Source organism: Chamaea fasciata, unplaced genomic scaffold (genome assembly GCF_029207755.1).
Source record: "Chamaea fasciata isolate MVZ Bird 193981 ecotype frontalis unplaced genomic scaffold, bChaFas1.0.hap1 SCAF_54, whole genome shotgun sequence".
Classification (NCBI taxonomy): Eukaryota; Metazoa; Chordata; class Aves; order Passeriformes; family Sylviidae; genus Chamaea; species Chamaea fasciata.
The window spans coordinates 679,882-703,233 of record NW_027094139.1 but is presented as its reverse complement, the minus strand read 5'-3'; positions in this window follow the sequence as shown (position 1 = coordinate 703,233).

Sequence of the window (23,352 nt, the reverse complement as noted above, 5' to 3'; positions counted from 1 at the left end):
TTTTTTTCTTTTTGTATTGCTTCAAATTTAATTATTTGAAGAAACCAGATTTTGCTCTAAGTTTAGTTTTTCCTGACTCCTGCCTATCCTTTCTAATAAGCGTTTTTCACTTTTTTAGGGCAGCTTTTTCTTAATGTTTAATTGTAGTGTGTCCCTTACTTGGCAATATTTTGCTCAGGATGATTTGCAGACTAAAGTAGCTTGCTCATAAAAGTTGATTTTTTATCAGGTCTGTAGAGCCATGTGCTTGTGTGTGGGGGTGAGAAGAGGGCAGAGAAAGGGAAGAAGGCAAGGATTAAGTGAGTCGATATATGTGCAAGAGGTTGCCTGAACTGCAGAGATTAAACAAACCAAAGAAGGGCTCTGTCTGAAATGAGGAATTAAATGTATTTATGACAAATATCAACATCTATCTCTAATTCGTTTTTACTCAAGAACTAGGCCCTTAGAGATTTGTGAAATCTATTGGCAAACATCATGACTACATTTTGAGAGACAAAAAATGTGTAAAAGGAAGAAAAAAAAATGGGGAAGGGAGAGGGGCAAGAGAATTATTCTGGTCTGAAGAGGATGGATGACTTTCTAGAGCCTATCTGGAAAAAATATTGACAGATTCAACAGCAAATAACACATGGATGAGAGGTTTTTTTTCCAAAGTAATTGGTGCCAGATGTAGCCCGTCCTTTAACTTGATAAAATAATAGTTTCGGTGTAGGAAGTTCATCATCTACACTTAAGAAACATGTCTGTGTAGTTCTCTATGGGAAATTACAAAATTAGGTGTTAAAATGGTGGTTGGTAAAGTGGACAGGGAATGACTGAAGGGGAGAGCAAGAAGCTGTACTTGGAAGGGAAGAATTGGTCTGTTAATACAGATCCTCAGGGTTTGTCTTGAGACTGTTCTTCAGGATGAACTAAATGCTATGGCACAGGATTAAGAGACTTTGGTAGGCTGGAGGAGCAGATAATTCCTGGAAGAACTGGATGGTCTCAACAGCCTGGAATGTAAAGCAGGGCACAGTTGAGTAACATGGAGTGAAGTTGATGTGCTAGTGAGAATTGTTGTGAAGGAGAAGCTTTTAAAACAAAAATCCCACCCACCCAACAAGCAGCTGTGAAGGTACTGGGTCACAACAGGCTGGCCATAAGCAGGGAATGTGTTGATGCTGTGGAAAAGGTTTGGTTTCAGTGGAATGGAAAACCAAGCTGTTTTAAGATGGAGAGCTGACAACACTGTCAGGCCACAAGTCACATGTGGGATTGGCAGGGCAATGCCAGGTTTGACTTATTGCTGTTGATTTTCTCCCTAACTGAAACTATATAATTTACCTCAATTTTATAGCTTCTAGAAGGTTCTGGAAAAGATGTCCAATACTACTGTGTTTATAGACTTGTTAGTTTCAGTTCAAGAAAATAATATTTGTAGTAGTTCTGAAAAGAAACAGCTTTCTTTTATTCTGGATCATAAATTTTAGTGTCACAAACATGGCATGTACAAGAAAATGGGTCGAAGCTGAGAAACAGCGTAGAATTATTCTGAGAAACACTTGAAAAAACAGCATAGAATTGTTCTTATTCTGAAGCAGGGATGTCATGATGAAGTGAGATCATCTGCAAGGTGTTGCTTAGAACATGATGGAGGCATAAATCCTCTTAGTGGAGGCATTTACCATGAATTATTTCACTTGTAGATATTTCCATTTAAATATGGTGTGTGGAAGACTTTCTGAAATGAGTCTTTTCTCGTAGTTGTGGAATCCAGTGTAGGAGTCTGTCCAAGAAAAGTGGATTATTAATGTAGTTAAGGACTCTGTGGCCGCCATTTACCAAAGGTGTATTGAAGGCTTCTCTGAAGCGTGTCAGAAGTTAGACTGTCTTCGTGCTTTTCCTGGTTTGCCTTTGTCTAGAGTTTCCATTTGGAGTGGGGAGAACATTGGTCTGACACCAGGATCATCTGTTTTCACAACTGTTCTAGAAGAGACAAGAACCTTGAATTTTTCTCTGGTCCTGGTATGTATAAAACGGGCTAGGAGGCTGTACTTGTCTTATATAGCTGCATTCCTTTTCCTCTACACCTTTGATTTTGAAGTCTGGATGGCTCAAACTCATTTTATTTGCTTCATTGGCATGTATTAGGGAAAGTATTAACACAAGCGATTTTTCTCGAGAAGAAAAAAAAAGAGAAAAAAGTATTGTAAAATCAAGATGATGTATGAAGAAAAGTTGTTCTCTTCCTCTGAGTGTATTTGTCAGTGCTTTGGATAGAAGACTGAAAGTATGAGAAAGGGACATCGATTTTAACTCTGAGCTATGTTGTGTTTATCTCCATAACAGGCAGGTTTTCTAGTGAATCCCAGTTAATCTAATATTGGATCCTTGGTGAAAATCTCCAAACCAAATAATAAAATAGGTAAAAGCTTTAAAATCCTTATCATAGCATGTGTGCACAGTGGAGGATTGGTGTCTTTCTTCTAAACAGAGCTTAGGAATCAGAAGAGCATGTTGGACTCAACAATGCTTCAAGTAGATGCAATAATAGGATGGTTTGAAGAGTGGGGATACTTGAAAGGAATCTCTTCATCTTCCATGTGAAATATAATCCTGAAGGAATTGATTTCCTTTTATGCTTTGATGTAAATTTGACTTATCTGTTTCTCTCAGATAAACATGGGTGATCTGAGGCAATTGGATATCAGCTCTTGGATTCTGCAGGCAGTGTCATTTTCATTCCTTGAGGGAGACAAGGGAAAGGGAGGAGGCTTTAGGTTATAAAGTAGTATAAGCTCATCCTTACATAGACCTTCTTACAATACTAAATGCATCTAAACCAAATCTTCTGCATTTCCAGCTGTTGTATTTTTCTCTGATTTCTATCGCTTTGTGTCATTCAGTGCTATCTGATCCCATTAGCCCAAATCCCTCTGCATGAAGTATGTAATGCTGCTCTAATAACAAAAAATGCCCAGTGGGGTTGTTCCCTGGGGGGCCTTGTACTGGAGGCGAGCTCCCATCACCTGACAGGGATCTGATGATCGCAGTGCTGTCTCTGGGATCAGAGGTGCTGGGCTGGCTCAGGCTCTCCTCCCAAACTCCATGGTGATGGCTCTGTTTGCATTCCGTGCCTTTTCGTATGTCCTCGCTGTGACACAGGCATCAGGGGAATCACAAAGGCGGCAGATGGTCTGTGCACAGCTCCCTCAAGCGTAAAACAACATTTCTGTGCTTGTTGTCAGGACCTTAAATTGCACACTGTGCTGTTTGGTTATTTTCAAACCCTGTGTTGGCCAGAGGGGCTCGGATGAGAAATATTTGCATATCACAAAGTGGGAGCGAGGGCTGAATTAAAGTGGCAAGCAACTGGATTGAAACTAAATTCTAAGTGGAAGTTGTATGTGCTCATTTTTAACAAGGGTTTATTTTGTTATTTTTAATGAAAGCAATGACCTCTACTAGAATTGAACAAGACACAGGTTGTGTACAGTGTGTTTATGGGATTTTTTTGCTGCTTCCCCTCACCAAATATACTGGAGTTGTTAATTTTTACACAAAGCCTGGACTCAACCCCCCCCCCCCCATAATACTGTAACATCTACACCTGAAATGTATATTCAAGTGTCGGCTAAAGAACGTTCCAAATGGGCTTATTATCCTTTATGTTCTTCTGCTGCAGTTCAAGTAAATGTAATGTATTAGTTGCTCATTGAATGCGCAGTACCACTTTTAAAAATTCACTTTGCTGTGCAGGTTTTTTCCCAAGATACATTAGATAATGTCAAGTTTAAATCTGTCCGTGAGTCTACAGAGATGGCCATGCAGATGGAGCTGTGGAAAGCCAAATGAAAGATTTTCATATAAGCACACTGGGCTTAAACCAATCTGTTTAATTTGTTTTCCTCCCAGCCCCTGTTTTCAACCACTTGAATTCCTCAGATATTCAAAGTTGTTTTGGAGGTGTTTAACACAGAAAGTGAAAATGCAGCCTGAAGAAAAGGATTGTTATTTTAAGAGAGGAATATTTGGAAAGTGGTGGGAACAAACAAAGGTACAAGTTCATTATGACATGAATTTAGTCTCAGACTAAATGGTTTTCTTCTGTGTCCATGCTAGGACAAAGAGATTGCTTCCCCCCAGTTTGTCCTCCCCTTGCTGCATGAGGAAACTTCAGTTACCAAATACAGGATCTTGTGCATCTTCATGCGTCTTGGTACATAATGGCAGTTTAAACACTTTGCTTTGTGTAATTTTGTCAGCGGATGGGCTAGGGAGAAAAATCTGATTTGGATGATTCCTGGATATTTTTATCAGGTCAGGGCTGTAATATTGGCCACTGGTGAGTGGTAATTTGTATTAGGGGAGATTTCTTGTCTTTCATAGCTCCCCTAGATTAGTGTACAGAGGATATTGAGAAAATGCTTGGGCTGAGGTTGGCCAGAGTCTCATGGTCAGTCACTAGGTATTTCTAAGGGTTTTCTGAGCTTCTGTATCTATCTGTGCATCATCCTGTTGCCCCAATGCAAGGAATTAATTGATCCAGTCAGGATAATAAGCTGCCAAGAATAGCAATCCTTTGGTAGATAGATAGACAAAATTCATTTTATCTGTCCAAGCACTGATGAAATGCAGGACCTGGGCTGATGCTTTGCTAGTGTAAACCAGTTCTTGTGTTCGGTAAAGATACTTTCTTTAGGCATTAAAAAAAACCGCCCAAATTTGTCTCTTCAATGGGCTTTAGTACAATTACGTGGTAGTAAATGCATCAACAAATACTGGTTTTAGTTATTTTTTGAAATAGCACTTAAAAAACATCCCAAATCTTGATAATTCATTGGAGCCTTCTATAATTGTTTGGCATTTCAGTGTGTGCAGGCAGTAGAGCATGTGAGCAGCTGTAACCACGTTTGTGCGGTCAGTTTTGCAAATACATGAAAAAACTTGCTTATGGGAGAGTCACAGCCCACTTGTGTTTACAACGTGGTACAGTGAGTAAAAACAAGCTGGGATACTTGTAGGAACACTCTTGGAGTTGAAAATGTTGCTTTGTGTGAGTATTTATATCTTCTGAAACTCAGCTGTGCATGCTTTTTGTTCGCCGTTGAAATGCTGTAACCACAGTTGAATTGAAATTGGTCGGTTCAAAGGAACTGATACAATTTTATCTGTTTACTCATCTAACTTACAGCAAGAAATAGGCACAGACTCTGGACTGAGGGATGTTCACTAGTATATTTGAAAATTTGTGTTTGATAATTGAAGTTAAATATCAGGAGAAAACCTCATAAACAGGGGTGAAATTCAACATGTAAAGTGCTTGTTTTCTTTTGTGGCCTTGTGTGAACTGTCTTGCAGATCAAACTTGTAAATCCTTCTATGTGAGTTAGTTAGCATTAGCAATAAGTGGCAAAGTCCATCCTGTTGTTAAGAATTTGGATGCTGTGTAGGGCAAATCCACCTTTTCACCCTATTGTTTGGCCTCTCTTCTTACCATTTCTGTAATCATCAATGATTGAGTAAATCCCCAAGAACATTTTGTGGTAGTGATGCAACCACACTTGCCATTTTGTGAGTGTGCAATAAATATGTATTAAATGGTACCAAATGAGCTTAGCAGAGATAATAGGTTGTGTGCTTTTCTCTGGAGGCAAGAACACCAGGTGTGGCCTGTTGTTGGGATTGTGGATCACAGGAATCAGTCAATGACCTCAGTTTTAAAGCACCAGGCTGGCTGCATTTGGTCTGCTCTGCTGTCATCTGGAATCTCTGCTGTATGTACAACTACAAACTCTTGGTTTATAAATTTACTTAAAATATTATAAATCTCCTACTGATGTAAGACTGCTCCTCCAAGGAAAGGTTTATTAAAGAAACAAATCTTACGTGAGAAGAGTGCAGAGAAGAGATGCATTTTGCCATAGCTGTATGACTGAACCTATGGGGGTGGCTAGAAATTCTGAATCTTTTCTTCCAGCCCCCGTGTTTGAGGAAGGGTTAGGTTGGAATGCTGCAGTTTTCTAAAGTAGTGTCTTGGAAGTGAGAGGAATGAGTCCCAGACTGAGCCTTCCTTTAGGAGAGGAACTGCAGGTCCTGAGGTGGATATCTGCAAGGAGTTTTAGCAGTGTTACTAGACAGAATATGTATATTTTAAAACCAAGATAACTGTGTTCTGATGGATTCCCCGTATAACACTTCCCAGGTGTTGATGGTACAGTTCATAATCTGGACCTGTGCAACTGTAGTTGCTTTTCTTGACAGTCTCAGTTCCAATTCTGTGTTACTGGCTTTTATAGCAACTGGAGAGAGCCAAGTGGCAGAGCAGTTTACTGTGGACGGATGCTGAAAATGTCTGAGACTAGATTGCTAGTTGGGTTTGAGTTATTTTTCCAGTTATTCTGTAGAAGAAATCTCCTTTGAAAACTGCAGCTGGGTGAGTGGAGTTTCTCCAGGGTGATCTGGCCTGGGCTGTGGCTGTGGGTCACTGCTTATCCTGGCTCCAGCTGCTCAGAGCACCGAGGAGAATTTGGGGTTCAGGCTGGCAGCACACAGGTCCTGCAGGGAGGGCAGGAGTGAGATTCCTGGTATTTTCTGATCTTCTGCCTGATAGCTGGGCAGGGTGAGTTTTCAGGCCTCTCCTGCTTGAAATACAAGCTTGGGGTATAAAATATTGTTAAGTAGGGCACTCCACAAGCCACCATGCTTGTCTGCTTCTCTGCTTTCTTGCAGTGAGCAAATACAGCTGTTCTTTACAGATGGCTTTGCTCCTACCCTTCATATTGGGCCATGATCTGTTCATTCATTGACGTTGGTGGAGGTTTGGTTGTGGGTGAGTTCTTTGGAGAACAATTACTCTCCCCAACTACAGACAAAACCAAAATAATGAATTCTCCCACAAAATTGTGCCTCTGCTAACATGACTATAAAATGCAGTGATTACTGCTGCTGCTGCTCACTCAGTGACTTGTGTGAAAGCTGGATGTTGGCTCATGGGGCACAGTTTTATGAAAAGTGTATTGGGAGTTGTGGGAAAGTTCTAGGGGGTTAAATGTGGATTTTATTTTGTTTGTCTGTTTGTTTTCCAGTAATGGTGATTTTAGTCTTTGTAGTATGAGGGAAGCATTAAGTTGTCAGGTGCCTTGAACTGTGTTAATCCTCTCTGGCTGGAACAATTAGGCACTGAGAATCCCAACTGGCGAATGGTTTTGGTTACTGTGCTTCTCAAGTACTCATAACAGAGCTTCAGGTCCACAGTCAGGAAAAACAGGAATTGCAAAGTTTAAAGTTTTCATTCTTCTCTCTCCGTTGCTGATGTTTTTGCAGATTTGACAGTGTTTTGAAGAGGCCAGAAAGGTGAACATGCACACCCTCCTCACTGTGTTTGGTTGTGTCTTGTTATCCAGTTAGATATTGAAGTCAGTATTTGGATTATTAATTGCTTAGGCAGGAGCAGAACCCTTAAATATATGAATTCCCTTCTTTGTAGAAATGTTATTCTAAAGATGTTTGCTGAATAAATCTTGTGTTTTATTTTAATTAAGATGAAATTATGGAATCAAATTTAGAAGGAGGAAGATAATTTGCTCAGGGTAGCCCCATTTTCTTCTTAAAATGGTACTTGGGCATTATTTGTAATGGTATTTTTCAAGTACTTTCTGGATAAAATGTACTAAGGAAACAGCATGACGCTGTCTGTAGCAGTGCCTCAAACTCATGAAAAATCTACACTTAAGGGAAAGAAATAGGAAAGAATAGGCAGGCTGAGATGAAAAGTTATTGATCCCTTTGATCTCACCAAAAATCAGTGGGGGTTTTGACTTGTATGTTATTAGTAGCAGGAACTGACTTTAGCTAAATAAAATTAGCTGGTTTTGGGGGAAAACCCAAAACCAGGTGGCGGTGAAAAGTGGCCAAGTGAAAAAAAAAAAGTGTAAGTTATTCTGGCTTAAAAAAAGAGGGTTTGTGGTCAGTGGGAACAAGGAAATAACCTTCACTTTTTCCTTTTGAAAAGTGCCTTTTTCAATACTAGTGCAAGTGCTTTACCTTGAGATGTGACCTTTGCGGTGAGCAGTTTTCTGAAACATCTTCCATGTGATGTGCCCTGTGGCACTGGCAATGAAAATGCAGTGTATTTTTAAATACTCTTAAAATAGGGATTGCTAAACTACTTCTCTGAAAGCATCTTCCCTTCATTTCACCAGAAATTACCACTTTGAGCAGTCAGGTGGACTGTATTGCTGTTTCTGCTTAGTGTTTTTAGATCTCCAAACTGAAATGCCATTTGAAGGGATTGTGTGTTGCTCAGTAATGTTAGTGTTGTTCTGATGTCATAATCTCTGTGTGGAAAGCGAGAAATGTCCGAACTGTAGATAAGTGGTCTAATAGACAGCAGAAGATCAACCTCTCAACTCAGCATGTGCCTTTCACGTATTTGGCTTATTTTTGCTCCTATTGTGCAGCCACTGCCTAAAGTTGTGTCAGGCTGCTGTGGTCAAGTTCCTTTTTTGTTTAGGGTTCACCTGGTTACCTGACATCAAAGCAATTTCATTCTAGGATGTTGGATGTTGGTTTTTTAGTATGTGGAATACCAAACTCGGCATGAGCTGCAGAAGTGAGCTGCCTTGGAGCAGAGCATTGAGTCCCAATCTTGCAGATGTGCAAGTTGCACTCACAATTTCAGCTCCTTAGGTTCAGAAACGATTCTGTGGAAAGTTCTGCCCAGTGTTCTGCTATTTGGAGTATCTATGTGGAGAACTCTAAGGAGCCCTGGTCTTGGAATGGGTTATTCAGTTATCCTTTAAGTATTGCTGGAGTGCTGCTCGAAGAGCTGGCTGTGCTAGAAATGGCACTCTGCAACAGCACAAAAGTGATCCATAACACAAGTAACCCTTTGAGACAATGTGATAAAGGAAAATAGTGAATCTGTGTGTTCAAGATCATCCAGTTGTAGAGTTTAGTGGAGTTCTCACATCTGCAGTGCTGATTTATAGGCATCGTCTGTGGCGAAAGGCAAAGTCATCACAGATGTTAAGTGCAGCATATGGTTCTGTATGATAAAATTCAACTCGTGCTCTCTGCTTTAGCCTCTACCGTATGGTTTTGACTTAATTTGTAGCCATTTGTTACGCCAGATAAGTTTAAGAAAAAGTTACACAGTGATTTATTATTCGAAGAAAACCTCCATGTTTCCTACCCTGTCATTAATGAACTTCGATCAAATTATTTGATCAGTCTACCAAAGTTGTTTGGGTTTACCTATTAAACAGTTAAACAGCTATTAAATAGCTATTAAACAGTTCTGTTAAAGGTGTTAATAGCGCAAATAAGCATATAGTTTAGCTAGTCAGAGATAATCTGATATGGAAAACTTTGTATGTGATTCTCGTGACAGGATGAAAGAGTAACTTGGAGTTTGTTTGGTAGTAAAAGTACTTAATATTTTTTAGAATAGCTGTGTGGGGGTTGAGCGTGTGTGTTTAAATACTTCTACATGTCTACTCTGAGAAATGAGGGGTCAGACCTGTCTCTCCAGGGCTTTGAACATAATTCAGGTAATAGTTCCATGTTGTACCCCATCTTAATTTGAATGCGTAGGTCAAAGTGAATCTTTCAGTTGTGTAATGTAAATGGTGACATTTGAGTATTTTTGTTAACTATCGTACATGAAAATATAATACTGAAGAAGTAAGAGTGGCCTCATTAGGCTGAAATATGGGCGTCCACTGGTCTAGCAAAGTTTCTGTGCTTATGAAATACAGGAAATGTATTTTTATTTTTCTCCTGTTAGCAAGAGATTCTGTTAGTGATTCCTTCATGGATCTTTAGGGGGGTGCAGGTAGTCCTGACTGCTCTGCTTTCTGACAAATTAATTTGGTGTGCTTTACCTTTGGTGGAAGATTAAAGGGGAAAATACTCTGGTATATCAGATTTTCCTTGGAGGCAACCTGTGACTTAGCAGTTTGGAACAAATGCTTTCCATGTGGAATAGGCAGTAAAGGGCTCCTTCTGTAACTGTGAGTGATAGTGAAAGAGTGCTTGTCACCTGATGCTTTGTTCCTTTAAGTATTGTGCATTTAGGGTATTTTATATTCTGTGTAAGTGTGTACAGAAATGCTTTTAGACCAACAAGTTTGTGTTAATATGAGCCTAAAAGAAAAGTCCTTATCTGGTGTAAATTTGATGTTTGTTGGTGGCTGTAAGGTAACACAGCTAGATGTGGTGTTAATACAGGACGAACATGCCTTCACAGGTGCTGGTTAGATTCTCCTTTATTTCATTTAGAATCTTCCTGACTGACAAGACAGGATTTCTTCACCGTGGTTTTTTATTTAGCATTTATTACATATTGACTGGCACTTTTCACTTAAAACAGCAGTGTTAGCTGGCCCCTTGTAACTGTATGAACATCTCAAATGTGAAGAGTTGAATCCAGTGCTTTGAACAGATAGCCAGAGCGCTGAGTGCCAGAGGTGGTGCTAATGTGGGCAATGGCTTCCTGTATGCCTGAAGCCAGATTTTATCTTTATACTTTGTATTGGGATTTATAAAATGTGATTGAGCAGTGTTTTTCTGGATTTGATGCATTTGGAAGGCAATTTTTCTTCTGAGCACGTCCATGTGTGTTGTTTTTGAAATTTTAAGGTGCCTGTCCTGGTGGGAAGTCAGTAATAAGCATAATAAGAAAAACCCAACCCTGTTCTTCAAATGAATTCATAAGCCCACTGGAACTCCTTGAGTTTGATGGAAAAGTGACATTAGTCAACAAAAACTGCATTCTAGTCTCACAGCTCATGTATTTTTTGACACACTGCCATGTGCAGCCTGCCTGCTGCACAGCAGTATTGGGAACATCTGGAAATAAATTCGTGGGTAAAAGTGAAAATTAATTACGTGCCTAACTCATCTCTACATGCAGTAAATGATGATATGGAAGTATTCTCTCTGTTAAATGCTAGGCAGGTATTGGATTAGGTGAAGACAAAATTGAAGGAAATGGAATGTTTTGGTACTCCCAAGGAGCTCGAGCTCAAAGACTTGCCAGTCCTGGGAAAGAATAAACATCGGCAGTGGGGCTGCTCCAGTGCATAAGTGCTTCCCAGGAGTAGAAATACTGAAAACTGTACTTGCAACCTTGAAAAGGAATAATATCACCCTGATGCGAGTTCTGTTCTTAGTTTGTAGATGAATATGCCTGAGTAGCTCAAGGGGTAATTGAAATTGGATGACTGAAGAATGGGGTTGCACGGAGGAGCTCTTGGGGTAACATTCAAATGCTGTGGTTAGCTCTGTCTCGTGTTTATCTATATTTTCTTCCTTCACTCCCTTGAAATACCAAATATTCCCTGTGGTCTAATGAGATGCTGCTGTCCTAACTTCCCTATGTTTGCTGTTGAGTAATATTTTCATTGTTACCATTTCAACAAAGAAAGATGGCGAGGCAAAGAAAGGCCCTCAAAATGAATAATGAGCTGTCTTTCTATTAAGTTCGTGTTGAACACTTAAGATTATTCATTCTCTATGCTCCAACTGTGCTTGTAATATTGTCTGATAGTGAAGTATGAGCTGCATACATAAGAACATGAGACTCTTGCAGTGTGAGAGCACAAGCTCTCCTGGGACCAGATCAGGGTGTGGAGGTTCTGGTGGCTTTTTTTTTAGAGCTTTGTTTGATATGTGGAGTTTCAGAGATGTTTTCAGTGACTTTTTTGAGCTCTGACAGAAGAGGGAGTATCTGGCTTTACTTTTCAAGACAAAGCAATAAGCTCAAAATGCGTATGTGTACTTTGTTAGCAATACCTACTGAAATTTCCCCAAGTGCTTTGATTGAACATCACGTGTAACAAACTACAGAAACAGAATGATTCCTTACTTTTATTGCTTTTGACTAAAAAGGGGAGATAGAAAAGGGTGTGTTTTATTCATTGATCATTGAGAATTGTATTGGCATGGGTAGAAGCACTTTTAATCTTTTGTCTCTGTTCCTTTGTTAGGCAACAGCTGCAGTCATTTGAAGTCAATTGTCCATTAAAGCACTCTTTTGGCTTTTGACAAATTGCATCAAACTGCCTCCTTCGGGGAGACACAGCCCTGAGTAGTTGTGCAAGTTTATTCTTGTTGTCAGAGGCAGAAATTGCCTGAATTTCAGAGGTTGCATGCACAGAGGGCAGCAGAAATAAGCAAAGGGAAACTTTATTTCCGGTCAAGTGCAAGTAGAGACATAAGAAGCCTGTCCTTGTTTGGTTTGATGGCACAAAATTGCATTTTCACTCATATTTGTTTCAAATACTTGTCAATCTGTAATAATTTGAGTAACTGTTAGAACCATGGAAACATTCTTGGATGAGTATCAGTCCCGTGCTTGTGTGTCTCTCCCCTGGGATAGTCCCCCTTACCTGGAAAATGAGGAACTCAAACAGGGGCAGCACTGGGAGGAAAGTTGAGATGAGAAATTTAGAGATAGAACAGAGGCAGTCAGTTCTTTAAGCTTACAGTTACCAAAAGTCACTGCTGACTTTAAAGTGTTCATCTTGGACACCTACTGTAGAGTACATGTAAAATATTCACATTGCTCAAGCAATTAATTTACTATGAAATGGATATGTCTTATCAGCTCAGAATGTAACCTTAATTAGCACAGGAAATTTAGTCAAAATGTTCTATTCTTATGAAAATTTTATTGCCTGATCTCATTAGTCTGTTTTGTCTCATTTCTATGTTCATTTAATGGATTGGAAGCCTGTGTTTTCCCTAAATATGCTTTTAAGAGAAGCAATATCAGTTCAGCTCTTGTTCTTCCTACAGTTTGTGCATGGGCAGGGACACTGCCCAGGGCATCTCAGCTCTGCAGAATGACTGAGTAGGAATTTCGTGAGTGTTGATAAGTAGTCAATCCACAAGAGGTCAGCTGTGATTAGGGCTGTGAGGGAAAACTGCAGAGGGGAGGAAAGACAACTTGAGCATGTGGCACAGGGAGAGTTTGAGCTGAGAACAAACTGCCAAATGAACAAGCCAGAATGAGTAAAACAGTAGGTTTTGGAGGAGAGCAGAGTCATGTCTGTACTTTGTGCATTTGCCAGTCATTGCTGGTAGTAGGATCTCTGCTGCCATAAAACAATGGGTATATTCTTTCAGGAAAAGTGTCTTTCTTTGATATTTAAATTTTTTTTGTGCTTGGGGAAGAAGGTTGCTCCAGCTTTTTGGAGGTAGTATCTTGTGTGCAGGTGTGTGTCCAAAGCAATAAAAACAACCTGAGTAACCCTTTTAGGAGGCAGAGATGCAAACAGAGCTTGACAGAGTTATGTGCCTCAGGCTTTCTTAGCAAAGAAAATCTCCCTCAGGGGGCCCTAGGGGCAATTAACAGGGAAAAAAGAAAACCCAAACCAAACAAAATTAAAAAAAAGAAAGGACCCAGATGTAATTCATTCTCGAAACAAATATTTACAAAATCCTCAGCCTCAAAAAGGTGTTTAGACAGTGGAATGTTTTCTTATTTACGTTCAAAAAACTGCATGCAGAAGAGAAAAAGCCTTACTGGCCCTTAATAGACTTCCTTAAGAAAAATTTGATCATGTGAGACAAGATGGGACAGTCTTTGTTGGTTTTTGTCGGATTTCTGTGAAAAACAGAAAAACTCACGGGGTTTTTTTAAATGGACTCTAATGAAAAAGTGTACTATTGTCCACAGAGTCTGTCCAAAAGCTGAAGGCAGCTGCATCATGGGGACGGTTGTGGTTGGAAGGCACTTCTGGAGGTGGCTGAGTCCAACTGCTCTGCTTGGAGCAAGTTAACTGGGGCAGGTTTCTCAGTGCTGTGTCCAGCTGGGTTTTGAATATATATATATATACTTTGAATATAGCAGCAAGTTTGGGACTTGACAATCATCCTGATGCTTAAGGAAGTTCTGTCTCTGATGCAGTCTGTCTGAGCACTTCTCCAGCCTGGAGAGGTGTCTTTGAAAGTCAGCACCACCAGCTTTTCTATCAGCCAGTCTTCCTAGTTTGGTATCTCCAAAGTGGTGAAGGCCTATGTGATGCCATCATCAGGGTGGTTAGTGAAGGACAGCAATATTTGCCCCAGTTTTTGCCCCTGGGCTCTACCACTGCTGGCCTTTGTGCTGCTGACAACAACACTTTGAACCCAGCAGCTGAGCCAGTTTTCAATCCAACTTACCCACTCTGAACTTCAGCCTTTTGTTTGTCCTCTTTGCACATTTTACCTTGGCAGTAGAGATTGTTGTTGTGTAACTTCACTGCCAGCATCAAATTACAGAGGTTGAAATGCATCCTCTACTTTTAGCAAGTTTAGAGGTAGGTGCCATTGTATAACAGGATTTCTTCAGCCCCTCTGGAAAGGAATTTTAATTAATGCTTTAGGTGGTATTTAAAGAGTGTGAACTTTGGCAACTTCTTGAACATTTTCAAGTGGTTTAAACACATCCATACTGACTTGTGTTTTCAGAACTCGGCACTTGAAATATACTGAAATATAACAGCCTGAGAAGCACAAGTTGAGGATCAATAGTGATGAAATAATTTTAATAGGCAGGAGTATTTATTTAGCAGCAAACCTAAGGGCTCAGCAGTTACACTAATGTGTAGTGAAAAACCTCAGTTCCTAAAATATCAGATGATGTTCAGAAGTTGACTGTCCTGAAATCATTTCTGGAGTGCAGAAGCACAAAGCTGTTGAATACTCTCTTGTTCATGTAGAAGATATAGTTTTTAAAGTTTACAGTAGTCACAAATGCGGTGTGAAAGTATTTTTTCTTCATACTTTTCAACAAATATTATCTTAAATGACTTGAAACTGCAACTGAAGAGCAAAAGGGAAACTAGGAGGCTGGGAAAGAGAGGCACACCTTTTCAAGTGTTTCTTTTTTTGTTTCTTTCAGTCACTTTTTAAGTGTTAGTCGATAGATCCATAATCATGTTACACAATGAAATGCATAATCTTCTCATTTATTGTAGGAGCAGTATTTTTTAGGCCAAGGAACAAGTTAAATAAAGATGAAACTCTCAGCTAGAGGGCTTGGGTTGGGCAGCTGAAAGCTATTGGAAAGGACGGTTGTTTGGTTGTTCATCTTCTGGAATAGAAAATGGATTAGGGAAGGCCTGATGATGCAGCGCATTGAATTTCCATGAAGGAGCAAAGGTAGGGAAGATCTAAAACAGGGACAATTATGCCCAGGAAGGAAGGGGATAAATCAAGGTAGTTTAATTGCTGCTTCAGTGTTGGTTGTTCTCTCTCTGTTAGCAGAAGCAGGCGTGGATTTTCCAGTTGACTTGCTTTGATTGACTGCGAGCCACTCACGCTGTGGCTAAGTGACACTGCTCATTAAAGATGGGTCTGCAGTTCCTGAAGGAGTGAGGAGTGTTGCACTTAAGTCAATGTTGTCACTTACCTATAACTCATTTTTAAATGTTCTTGCTAGCAGTAAAGAGCAAAAACAGTGAACAGAGGGCTGGTGAGGTCTTTTCAAGACATTCAGGTGCTCAGTCTGACACAGACTAGCATTGATTTGGTCTCTGTCCTTTTACTTTGGGCTGTTGCTTTTGGGTTTTATTTTACTTCTCCTCTGATCAAGTGAAAAAATATCCCATCTCTGCTAGTAAACACTTCCACATCTCCATTCGACCTCATGTAACGTGGTTTCCAAACCACAGTGCTGTATTTCAGTCTCCTCACTTAAAAGTTAAGATTATTATCATAGAAATATTTTATTCTTGAGGGGTTCTGGAATTAAGGGCAGTTTTTTTGCAAAGCTCTTCTCTTTAGTAAGCATTGATGTTGATATGATATTTTATGAAATTGATAATGATTGGTAATGTAAAGCTAACCAGGTATTGTTTCACGTGGGCCCACTAGTATTTTTGTATAAACCCTTAACTGTTATGTTTGGCATAAAAGCACCTTCGCCCTTCTCTTTCTTTCAAGTCCACTCTGGCAAAGGTTTATTATCAGAGAGTCTGCAGTGCTTAAGAACACAAGGAAAAATTTAGGTCTTCTGGAAGAAACAGCCTGTTAGCAATCCAGATTTTTGGACAAGTTGAGGTCAATATGAAGATGAATTTTTGAAGTCTTTGAAATTATAGCCATTGGATAACTTCTTCTTTCTTGTGTTCTTGAGTATATTTTTACACTGAGTAGAATTCAAATCATATTCTTAATTTGGCAAAGGCAGGCATGGCTGAGACAGTAACTGGCTGCTGGAATAGCAAAAAGAATACATACAGTAGAAGTACTGCTTCTCTGACTAGAGGGTTGCTTTATTAAACCATTTCTTAAGTATCTCCTTTAATTAAAATTGTTCTAGCAGAGTGTTTACTTAGCTTTGGTACCTAATTATGCTGTAATTGTTCATTGATATGAAAATTTTGAAAACATATGTTTAAATCCGACCAAATAAAACGATTGTGATTATTCTTATACAACCATCAGCTAATGATGATCTTAACTTCCAGAGATGGGATCATAAGCCTAATGTGCCGCAGTTTGTTTGCTTCCATCTTTGTCTCCTTTTGTATAGAACACTAGGGCACAGGAAAAAGATTAAAGACATGGAAATAACTCCATGAAGTTGTGCTTTCCTGAATGTAGTGATGTGCTGCTTATTCATAGAGTGGAAGGTTGCGACAGATGTGGGTATCTGAAGTGTCTGGGTTGTTTGTGCAACTAGCTGGAATGGCATTTGTTGAAGTGCCCCCATCAAGGTTCAGAGAAATTCTGTACTTGAAGTAAGCCATTTATCTGGTCTCTTAATACCTGGCTTGAAAACCCTTAGAAATATTGAATATAAAAACTTAAGGTCCTATATGGGATAACTTGAAAACCATCTGCCATCTATATAGCAGGGACAAGAAACTTGAATGCTTCATTTTCATGGTCATAGTTGCAAACCAGGCAGAGAATGCACAGTCACTGGCCTTTTTGGTTAACAATGCTAATTTCAGGCGTCTTGATGTATTCTGTGACGGCGTCCAGAAAATTATCCTTAAAAAGGCAGTTACTGCCAAGTTAATGGTGAATATTCAGGAATCAGTATGCTCCTTTATTGATATTACTTTGATTAGGTACCATGGTCAAAACTTTTTTCATTTGTTTTTATACTCAATTTGGGAAATTGTTCAATTGCCCAAATTTCTGGGGGGCTGAAATATATATTGCAGTGAAAGGTACTTTGTGGAAGTTGCAAAGTGTAGAAGAAGCTGGTCATTTTGGGCACGGAGTACGAAACTGAAGACTTGGGGCATCTGCCTTCCCCTTTATTTGCTGCTGTTAAGGCTTTTGGTGGGGTTTTAGTCTCAGGGTAGGGAGGCGGCAGCTGACTGGGAATAACACAAACCCAGGCAAAGAACTTCTCAGAAGAGTGCTGCAGCTGAGCATGTCTATCCATGGAATAACAGAATAATATTTCTGTCCATCCACAGAAATAACAAAGTGTGCATTTTTCTTATTAGAGAGTCAGGTGACTGTAAAGACTGACAATCATAGTAGTTTTAAATTTGAGCTTTTATGAGATTAATTTGTTAATTTATGTCCTCTGTAAGTATCCAGTAGCACTGAGCTGAGGTCGTACAGACAGCAGTGATGACTCTGGTCCTCATTAGTCCTTAGCCTGTGAGGTCAAAGCAGTGAAGCTTGGAGGCAATTTTGCAAGAGAAGTTTGAGATGGAAGAGTTGTTTTCAGCTTTGGGCAGGAAGAGCCAGCCCTGTGCTCTTGCATCCCCCAATGCTCACTGTGAAAGTAAACACTGTGCAGTGGAAGACAACTCTTTTCAGAGTGCTTAGTGCAGTTGGAAATACTTCTGAAAGATGTTTTCTGAGCTAAGAGTGGAAGCAGGGTTTTACTTATATGAAGATTATTAGGGCTGTGTTATATCATCACAAAATACAGTGATGCTGCCCTGCAGGCCAGAGCTTTTCCAAACTGTGCTGTGTCCATGCTGCAGGGCCGCTTAGATATGAGTTGTATTTAGCAGTAAATGTGTTGTGCATTTCTGTATATGAAAATCTATTTCATGTGCCTGCACTCTACTCTTTACAGGTGCTAGTACTGAATCTGAAACAAAAACAATACCCAAATGAACCACAACAATCAACCAAACAAAAAAAACACCAACAAAAAATTCCCCCAAACCAACCAACTAAAAACCAACAAAAAAAAAAATCCCTCAAATCAATCAACCAAAAAACCAACCAAAAAAAATCCCCCAAACCAACCAAACAAAAAGCCAACCAAATGAAAAAAACAACCAAAAAAGAAAAAAATCCCCCAAACCAACCAAATGAAAAAACAACCAAAACAAGAAAAAAATCCCCCAAACCAACCAAATGAAAAAACAACCAAAAAAAGAAAAAAATCCCCCAAACCAACCAAATGAAAAAACAACCAAAAAAAGAAAAAAACCCCCAAACCAACCAAATGAAAAAACCAACCAATCCCCAAATCAACCAAAAAACCCCCAACAAAAGAAAACAAAAATATCCCCCAACCAACCATAAAACCAAGAAACCAAAACCCACTCAAATAAAATCCACAAACCAAAAATCCCCAACCAAAATCCCCAAAACGAGCACATGAAAAACCAACCAAAGAAAATCCCAAACCAACGAAACAAAATCCCAACCATACAAAAAAGCCACCAGACAAATCCCGGCCCCACAAAAAACAAAGAAGATGAAAAATTCCAGTGAAGAAATGACCTTAAGGGACAAAGACTTTTCTGTGAGCTCATCTTCCTTTATGTAATGTTCCTCAAATAGATGATTTGTAATGAAGTAAACAGGTGGTGCTTGACCCTCCCTTTTTTGACCGAGTTGAGAATATTCAAGCATTTACATTTTTATTCACTAGAACTAAACCTGAAATAAGGCACATCACTCCTTGATAAGAATTTCATGTTAAGAGTCAACATTGGATGAGATCCTAGTGGTGAAACTGAATGTTAGCATGTGTTTAAGCTTTCAGCCTGGCTATCTGGAGATGGAAATCTGCTTTTTCGAGTTTGTAAAGGCTGGTACCCTGAAAAGGCTTTCAAGAAAGGAGAAGTTATACTTATAAAATGCCTAATCAACGAAAGGCTGAAAGGCCGTATGGCAATTTCCATGTAGAGAGGAGCAAATTTTACTTTGATAAAAATGATCGTGCTAATGAACAGTAACCCATGAATAACAGCAAAGATTAGTCCCTTTTAATCAACCCAAAAAACATTGGAATTGGACACTCCCAGACTCAGTTCAAAGATGAGTGGCTCTCCTATATCTTGCTGTCATCTCATTTAAAAAAAGGCATTTTGTAGCTTGCAGGGAAGATGGATTTGAGGATTCATGCCTATTGTTTATTGCAAATATAATCTGTATGCATGTGTGGAGAGTGTGATTGATAACTGGCTAGCTGCAAAAGGTCACGCAGACATGAGAGAGCTTTGCTGAGCACACAGGCACTCTCATGAAAACCAGCAAGGCAGTAAGCTTCGCATGTCCTTGAGCACAGCTGCTATACGATAACAAGACCTTGTAGCTGAACGATATGAGGGAGAAGCACGGTAAAACTAAAACTTACTCAAACTATGTAACCACAAAGAAATGTAGAAAGAGGCGTAACTAACTTTTAGTCTGAGCACCAATCCTGAGCTTAACTTTTGCAATATGCATGAGCTTATTAGTGTTATTATAAAAGCATTGTGTGAATTAACAATAAACGAGCTTGGTTGACGACCACCTGGTGTCCGCCTCTCCCTTCTCCAACATGCATGTATCGCCCGTTGTACTTAATGCTGGTGCATAATGCCCTGTGGTTATTCCCTAGTGGATTCCTCTGCTGAGACTAAGGTTTAGAGAGAATATTTCAGCAATTTTGTGGTCCCCTGCCTGGTTAGTAATTTAAGGAGTGAGCTTCCTGAGCTCATTGTAGGAGAGGAGTTGTCTTACTCCTTCCAAAACTAAGCAAATAGCTATCTGCCTAGTAGTAGTCTATTTGTATCTTTGGCAGCTCCGTTTTTTAATTTCAAGCATTTGTTCAGCTCTTATTTAAGATGATCTTCAGGAGTGAAGTGATTGTTTAGTTAACTTCATCATGTTGTGGATGAAGACTTTGGAAGACAGTTGTCTCAGTCTGAGAACAGATAAAAGCTTCTCGATAATGAGGAGAAGTAACAAGGCTCAGCAGGCTGGAGTGCCTCTTATCAACAGCAGCTGATGTATTATGAAACAATTTACCGTCTGTAATGTCTCTGGAGGGCCGTTTTGTGCTGTGACTGACAACTGGGGAGCCCTCTTGGTAAAGCTTTCCAAGAATGCCCTGGATGGTGTAGGACTTTTGTCTCCTGTGCAGAGAAACGATTCATTTATTCCAGTGGAAGTATCATCTTCCCTCTGACCTCAGTGCATTTTGCATTAGGGAGAATGATTTTTCTAGGGGAGCTGGAGCTGATTGCTTTCTATGAGGTTTGGAACGAACCTTTGCCAGCACTATGTCGCTTATTACAACTGCATCTGTGACTTTGGAAAGGCTGGGGAAGAAGGGAAAGGGAGAGAAGTAGTTTTGAGTATATAAAATGAGTGTTTTATTGTTTTTCTAAGAAAGAGTGATGAAGTTGTTAGCAAATCATTGTTAAAGCACTTGTACAGTGTGGTTTCCCTGATATGCTGTGTTTTCTGTAGCAGAATCACAGGAGTCCTAAGTATATTCATTGACAAAATTACATTTATTATCAAGAAAACACTGTAAATTGTATTCTGCAGCCCTAGAGCCAAAAAAACCAAGCATGAACAAAGGTGTTATTCAAAAAGGCTGCTAAATAGAGAGATGAGAGTAATTAAATAGTTAAGTCTTAAACATGCAGGTATTTAAATAAATGCATTGCTGTTTTACTTAGAGGGGGGAAAAGCAAACATGAGGTACTTTAAAACTGAGGTAGAGGCGACATCTAAGACACAAAAATCCTTGAAAATTTTGAACAGAATTTGGTACATAGCACAAGTTATGTACACAAAGTGGTAAGAGGTAATTAAAAGGTCACATATAGGCCTGGCTTTCAACTTCATTTGTGGTTAAACTTTGCTAATTTTCCGTACTTGGTAAAAGCAGGGATGGAATGACAGACTGCAGAAATAGCCTGGGAGATCAGAGTGGGCAACCACCCTAAACTGCTATCATGTGGAAAGAAACGCCTGGATTTTCTGTTCAGATCAGTCACAAACAATTATGTTTCGTGTCAATGTTGATGGAGGAGGTGAAGAATCTGGTTCTGGTCCTCTGGATTCACACTAAAGGAATTTTTGATATACTTTTCTTAGCTTTCAGGGTAAATGTAGGATTTTTGAATATTTATGAGCTGCTTATCAAGTTTGTGTTGTGGAAGATGCTCTAAAAACTCTATTACTGTTTCATCAAATCATTAAACTATTTGCAGGTGATAGTAAGGATTAGCTGAATGATTGACTTATCCCTGTTTTACAGACACAGCACCTAATATTTACTTCATTTTTTTTTTCTTAAATCAAGAACCAAAATAGGAGGGGAAGGAGGAGAAGAAAAATAATCCCCGCTTGATCCTTTGCAGTCAGTAATTCCATGTTCATTTTTCAGCCCTGATTTCTTTCCCCCACCCCATTATTTGGTTCATTGTTTCAATGTATCCTATTTCCTTGTATTTTCTCCTCGATGCAAACTGCCAGGCTGAAATAATAACTAGGCAAGTAGATTACACTCTAAAAATATTCTCGTTACGAGATCTTGGTTAACTCCCAACCACAGTTCACATCAGGGAAACATCACCAAGAACAGGAATTGATTCAGCCTCTGGAACAAGCCATCATATAAAATGCCATGGGCTTTTCTCAGCCCATAAAGTAAAGCAGAAAGAATGCAGAGACAGAAATGATTTGTCCGGAGGGTTTAGGATGATGGAAACAGTTCCAACAGCTATTAGGGTGTGGTTGTTTTCCAGTTTACTGGTCACCTTTTCTTCACACTTACGACATGTAATTTTGGTTGTTGTCCACTAAAGACAGTGCATGGTTTGGTGTTCTGAGTTCTGGGATATGTTCATGCACTGAACCTAAGTGTTATGGGGCTTGCCTGCCTTTGCTCTCTCTGGGGGATAGTTTATATTGCCTTTCTAGCCTAATTTTCTGTTTCTTCAAAGTTTTCTTTTGCTTTATTTATTTGTTAATAATACTTGACCATAAGTATTTGTTCACGTAAGTGCACTATCAAGGCTGGCAAAAGCAAATTGGATCTAGGGCACAAATAACCTGAGTTTCATTTGCGTACTCTCAGTGTAATAAATAGTTCTCTTGTCCCCAACTTCCCTTTCACATGTTGAAAGCACTTTGTAGCTCTGTGGACCAAAAGGGTATGGCACCGTGTCAGGGTCCGCAAATATATGCGGGGAACCTGATGGTTCGTTTTAGGGATCTCAAGGCGCAAAAGACACAGTGGGGGACAACTCAGTTTGCTCAATCCAAAATGCAGCTTTATTTAGTGCCAACAAATGCGATAGAGGGAGTTTGAAGGGAAATAAAGGATAGCGAGAAAAGAGAAAGAGGGAGTGCGTTATAGCTACTAACAGAGAGACGAAATCCTCATGGTCCAGCCAATAGATCTGTCTTCTTCTGTGGGGAGATCTCAAAGTCTGTGCTTAATTCAGGGGTCCTTATAGTCCTCTTTGAAGCGACAGGCAGTTGGCCAAACAGGTGGGGGAAATCATCACAGCGTGTTCATTTAGAGAACTCAGAACATGTCAGCCGTCAGCAGGTACAGTGTCAACCAGAACGAGTCAGCAGGCGCGGTCACTTCACCGTGACTTGCCCATTGTTTCTGCTCAGGTTCTGATGTTCCGATAGAAGTGCGTGCTGGGTTTTTCCATCGAACACACCTGCAGGCAGCACTTGGCCAACATCCCACCAACCTCAGCCAGGCCAGAACTCCTGTGCTGAGATTTTAGAGTCCCTTTTAGGGGTTTCAGTCTCTGTCCTTGACGATGGTCGTGAGGCAGATGAGGGATCTTCGGACCGTCTCTTACACACCAGCACCTCCCATGTCAGTGATGTTGTGCTTCAACTCCTGTGCCAGTGTAAATATGTATTTTAACGTGTCATAACTATAGAAATACATTTTAGTAGAGGTGGGGAGAGAGGCAAGGGAAGCAGCAGTTGGAGCAAAAGCTAGTGTCTTCCTGGTATTTTGAGGAGGAAGTTGGAGAATAATGTGTTTTCATAGAACTTGGACACAAACTATTTGGTAGTTCACATGTGGAGGGTCTTGGGTGTTGCCATGCTTTTCACTTTTCCCTGGGGCATTTTTCAAGTTTGACTTAGCTAAACTGAATTTAGGATTGGGAAAAAAACACTCCCATCCCA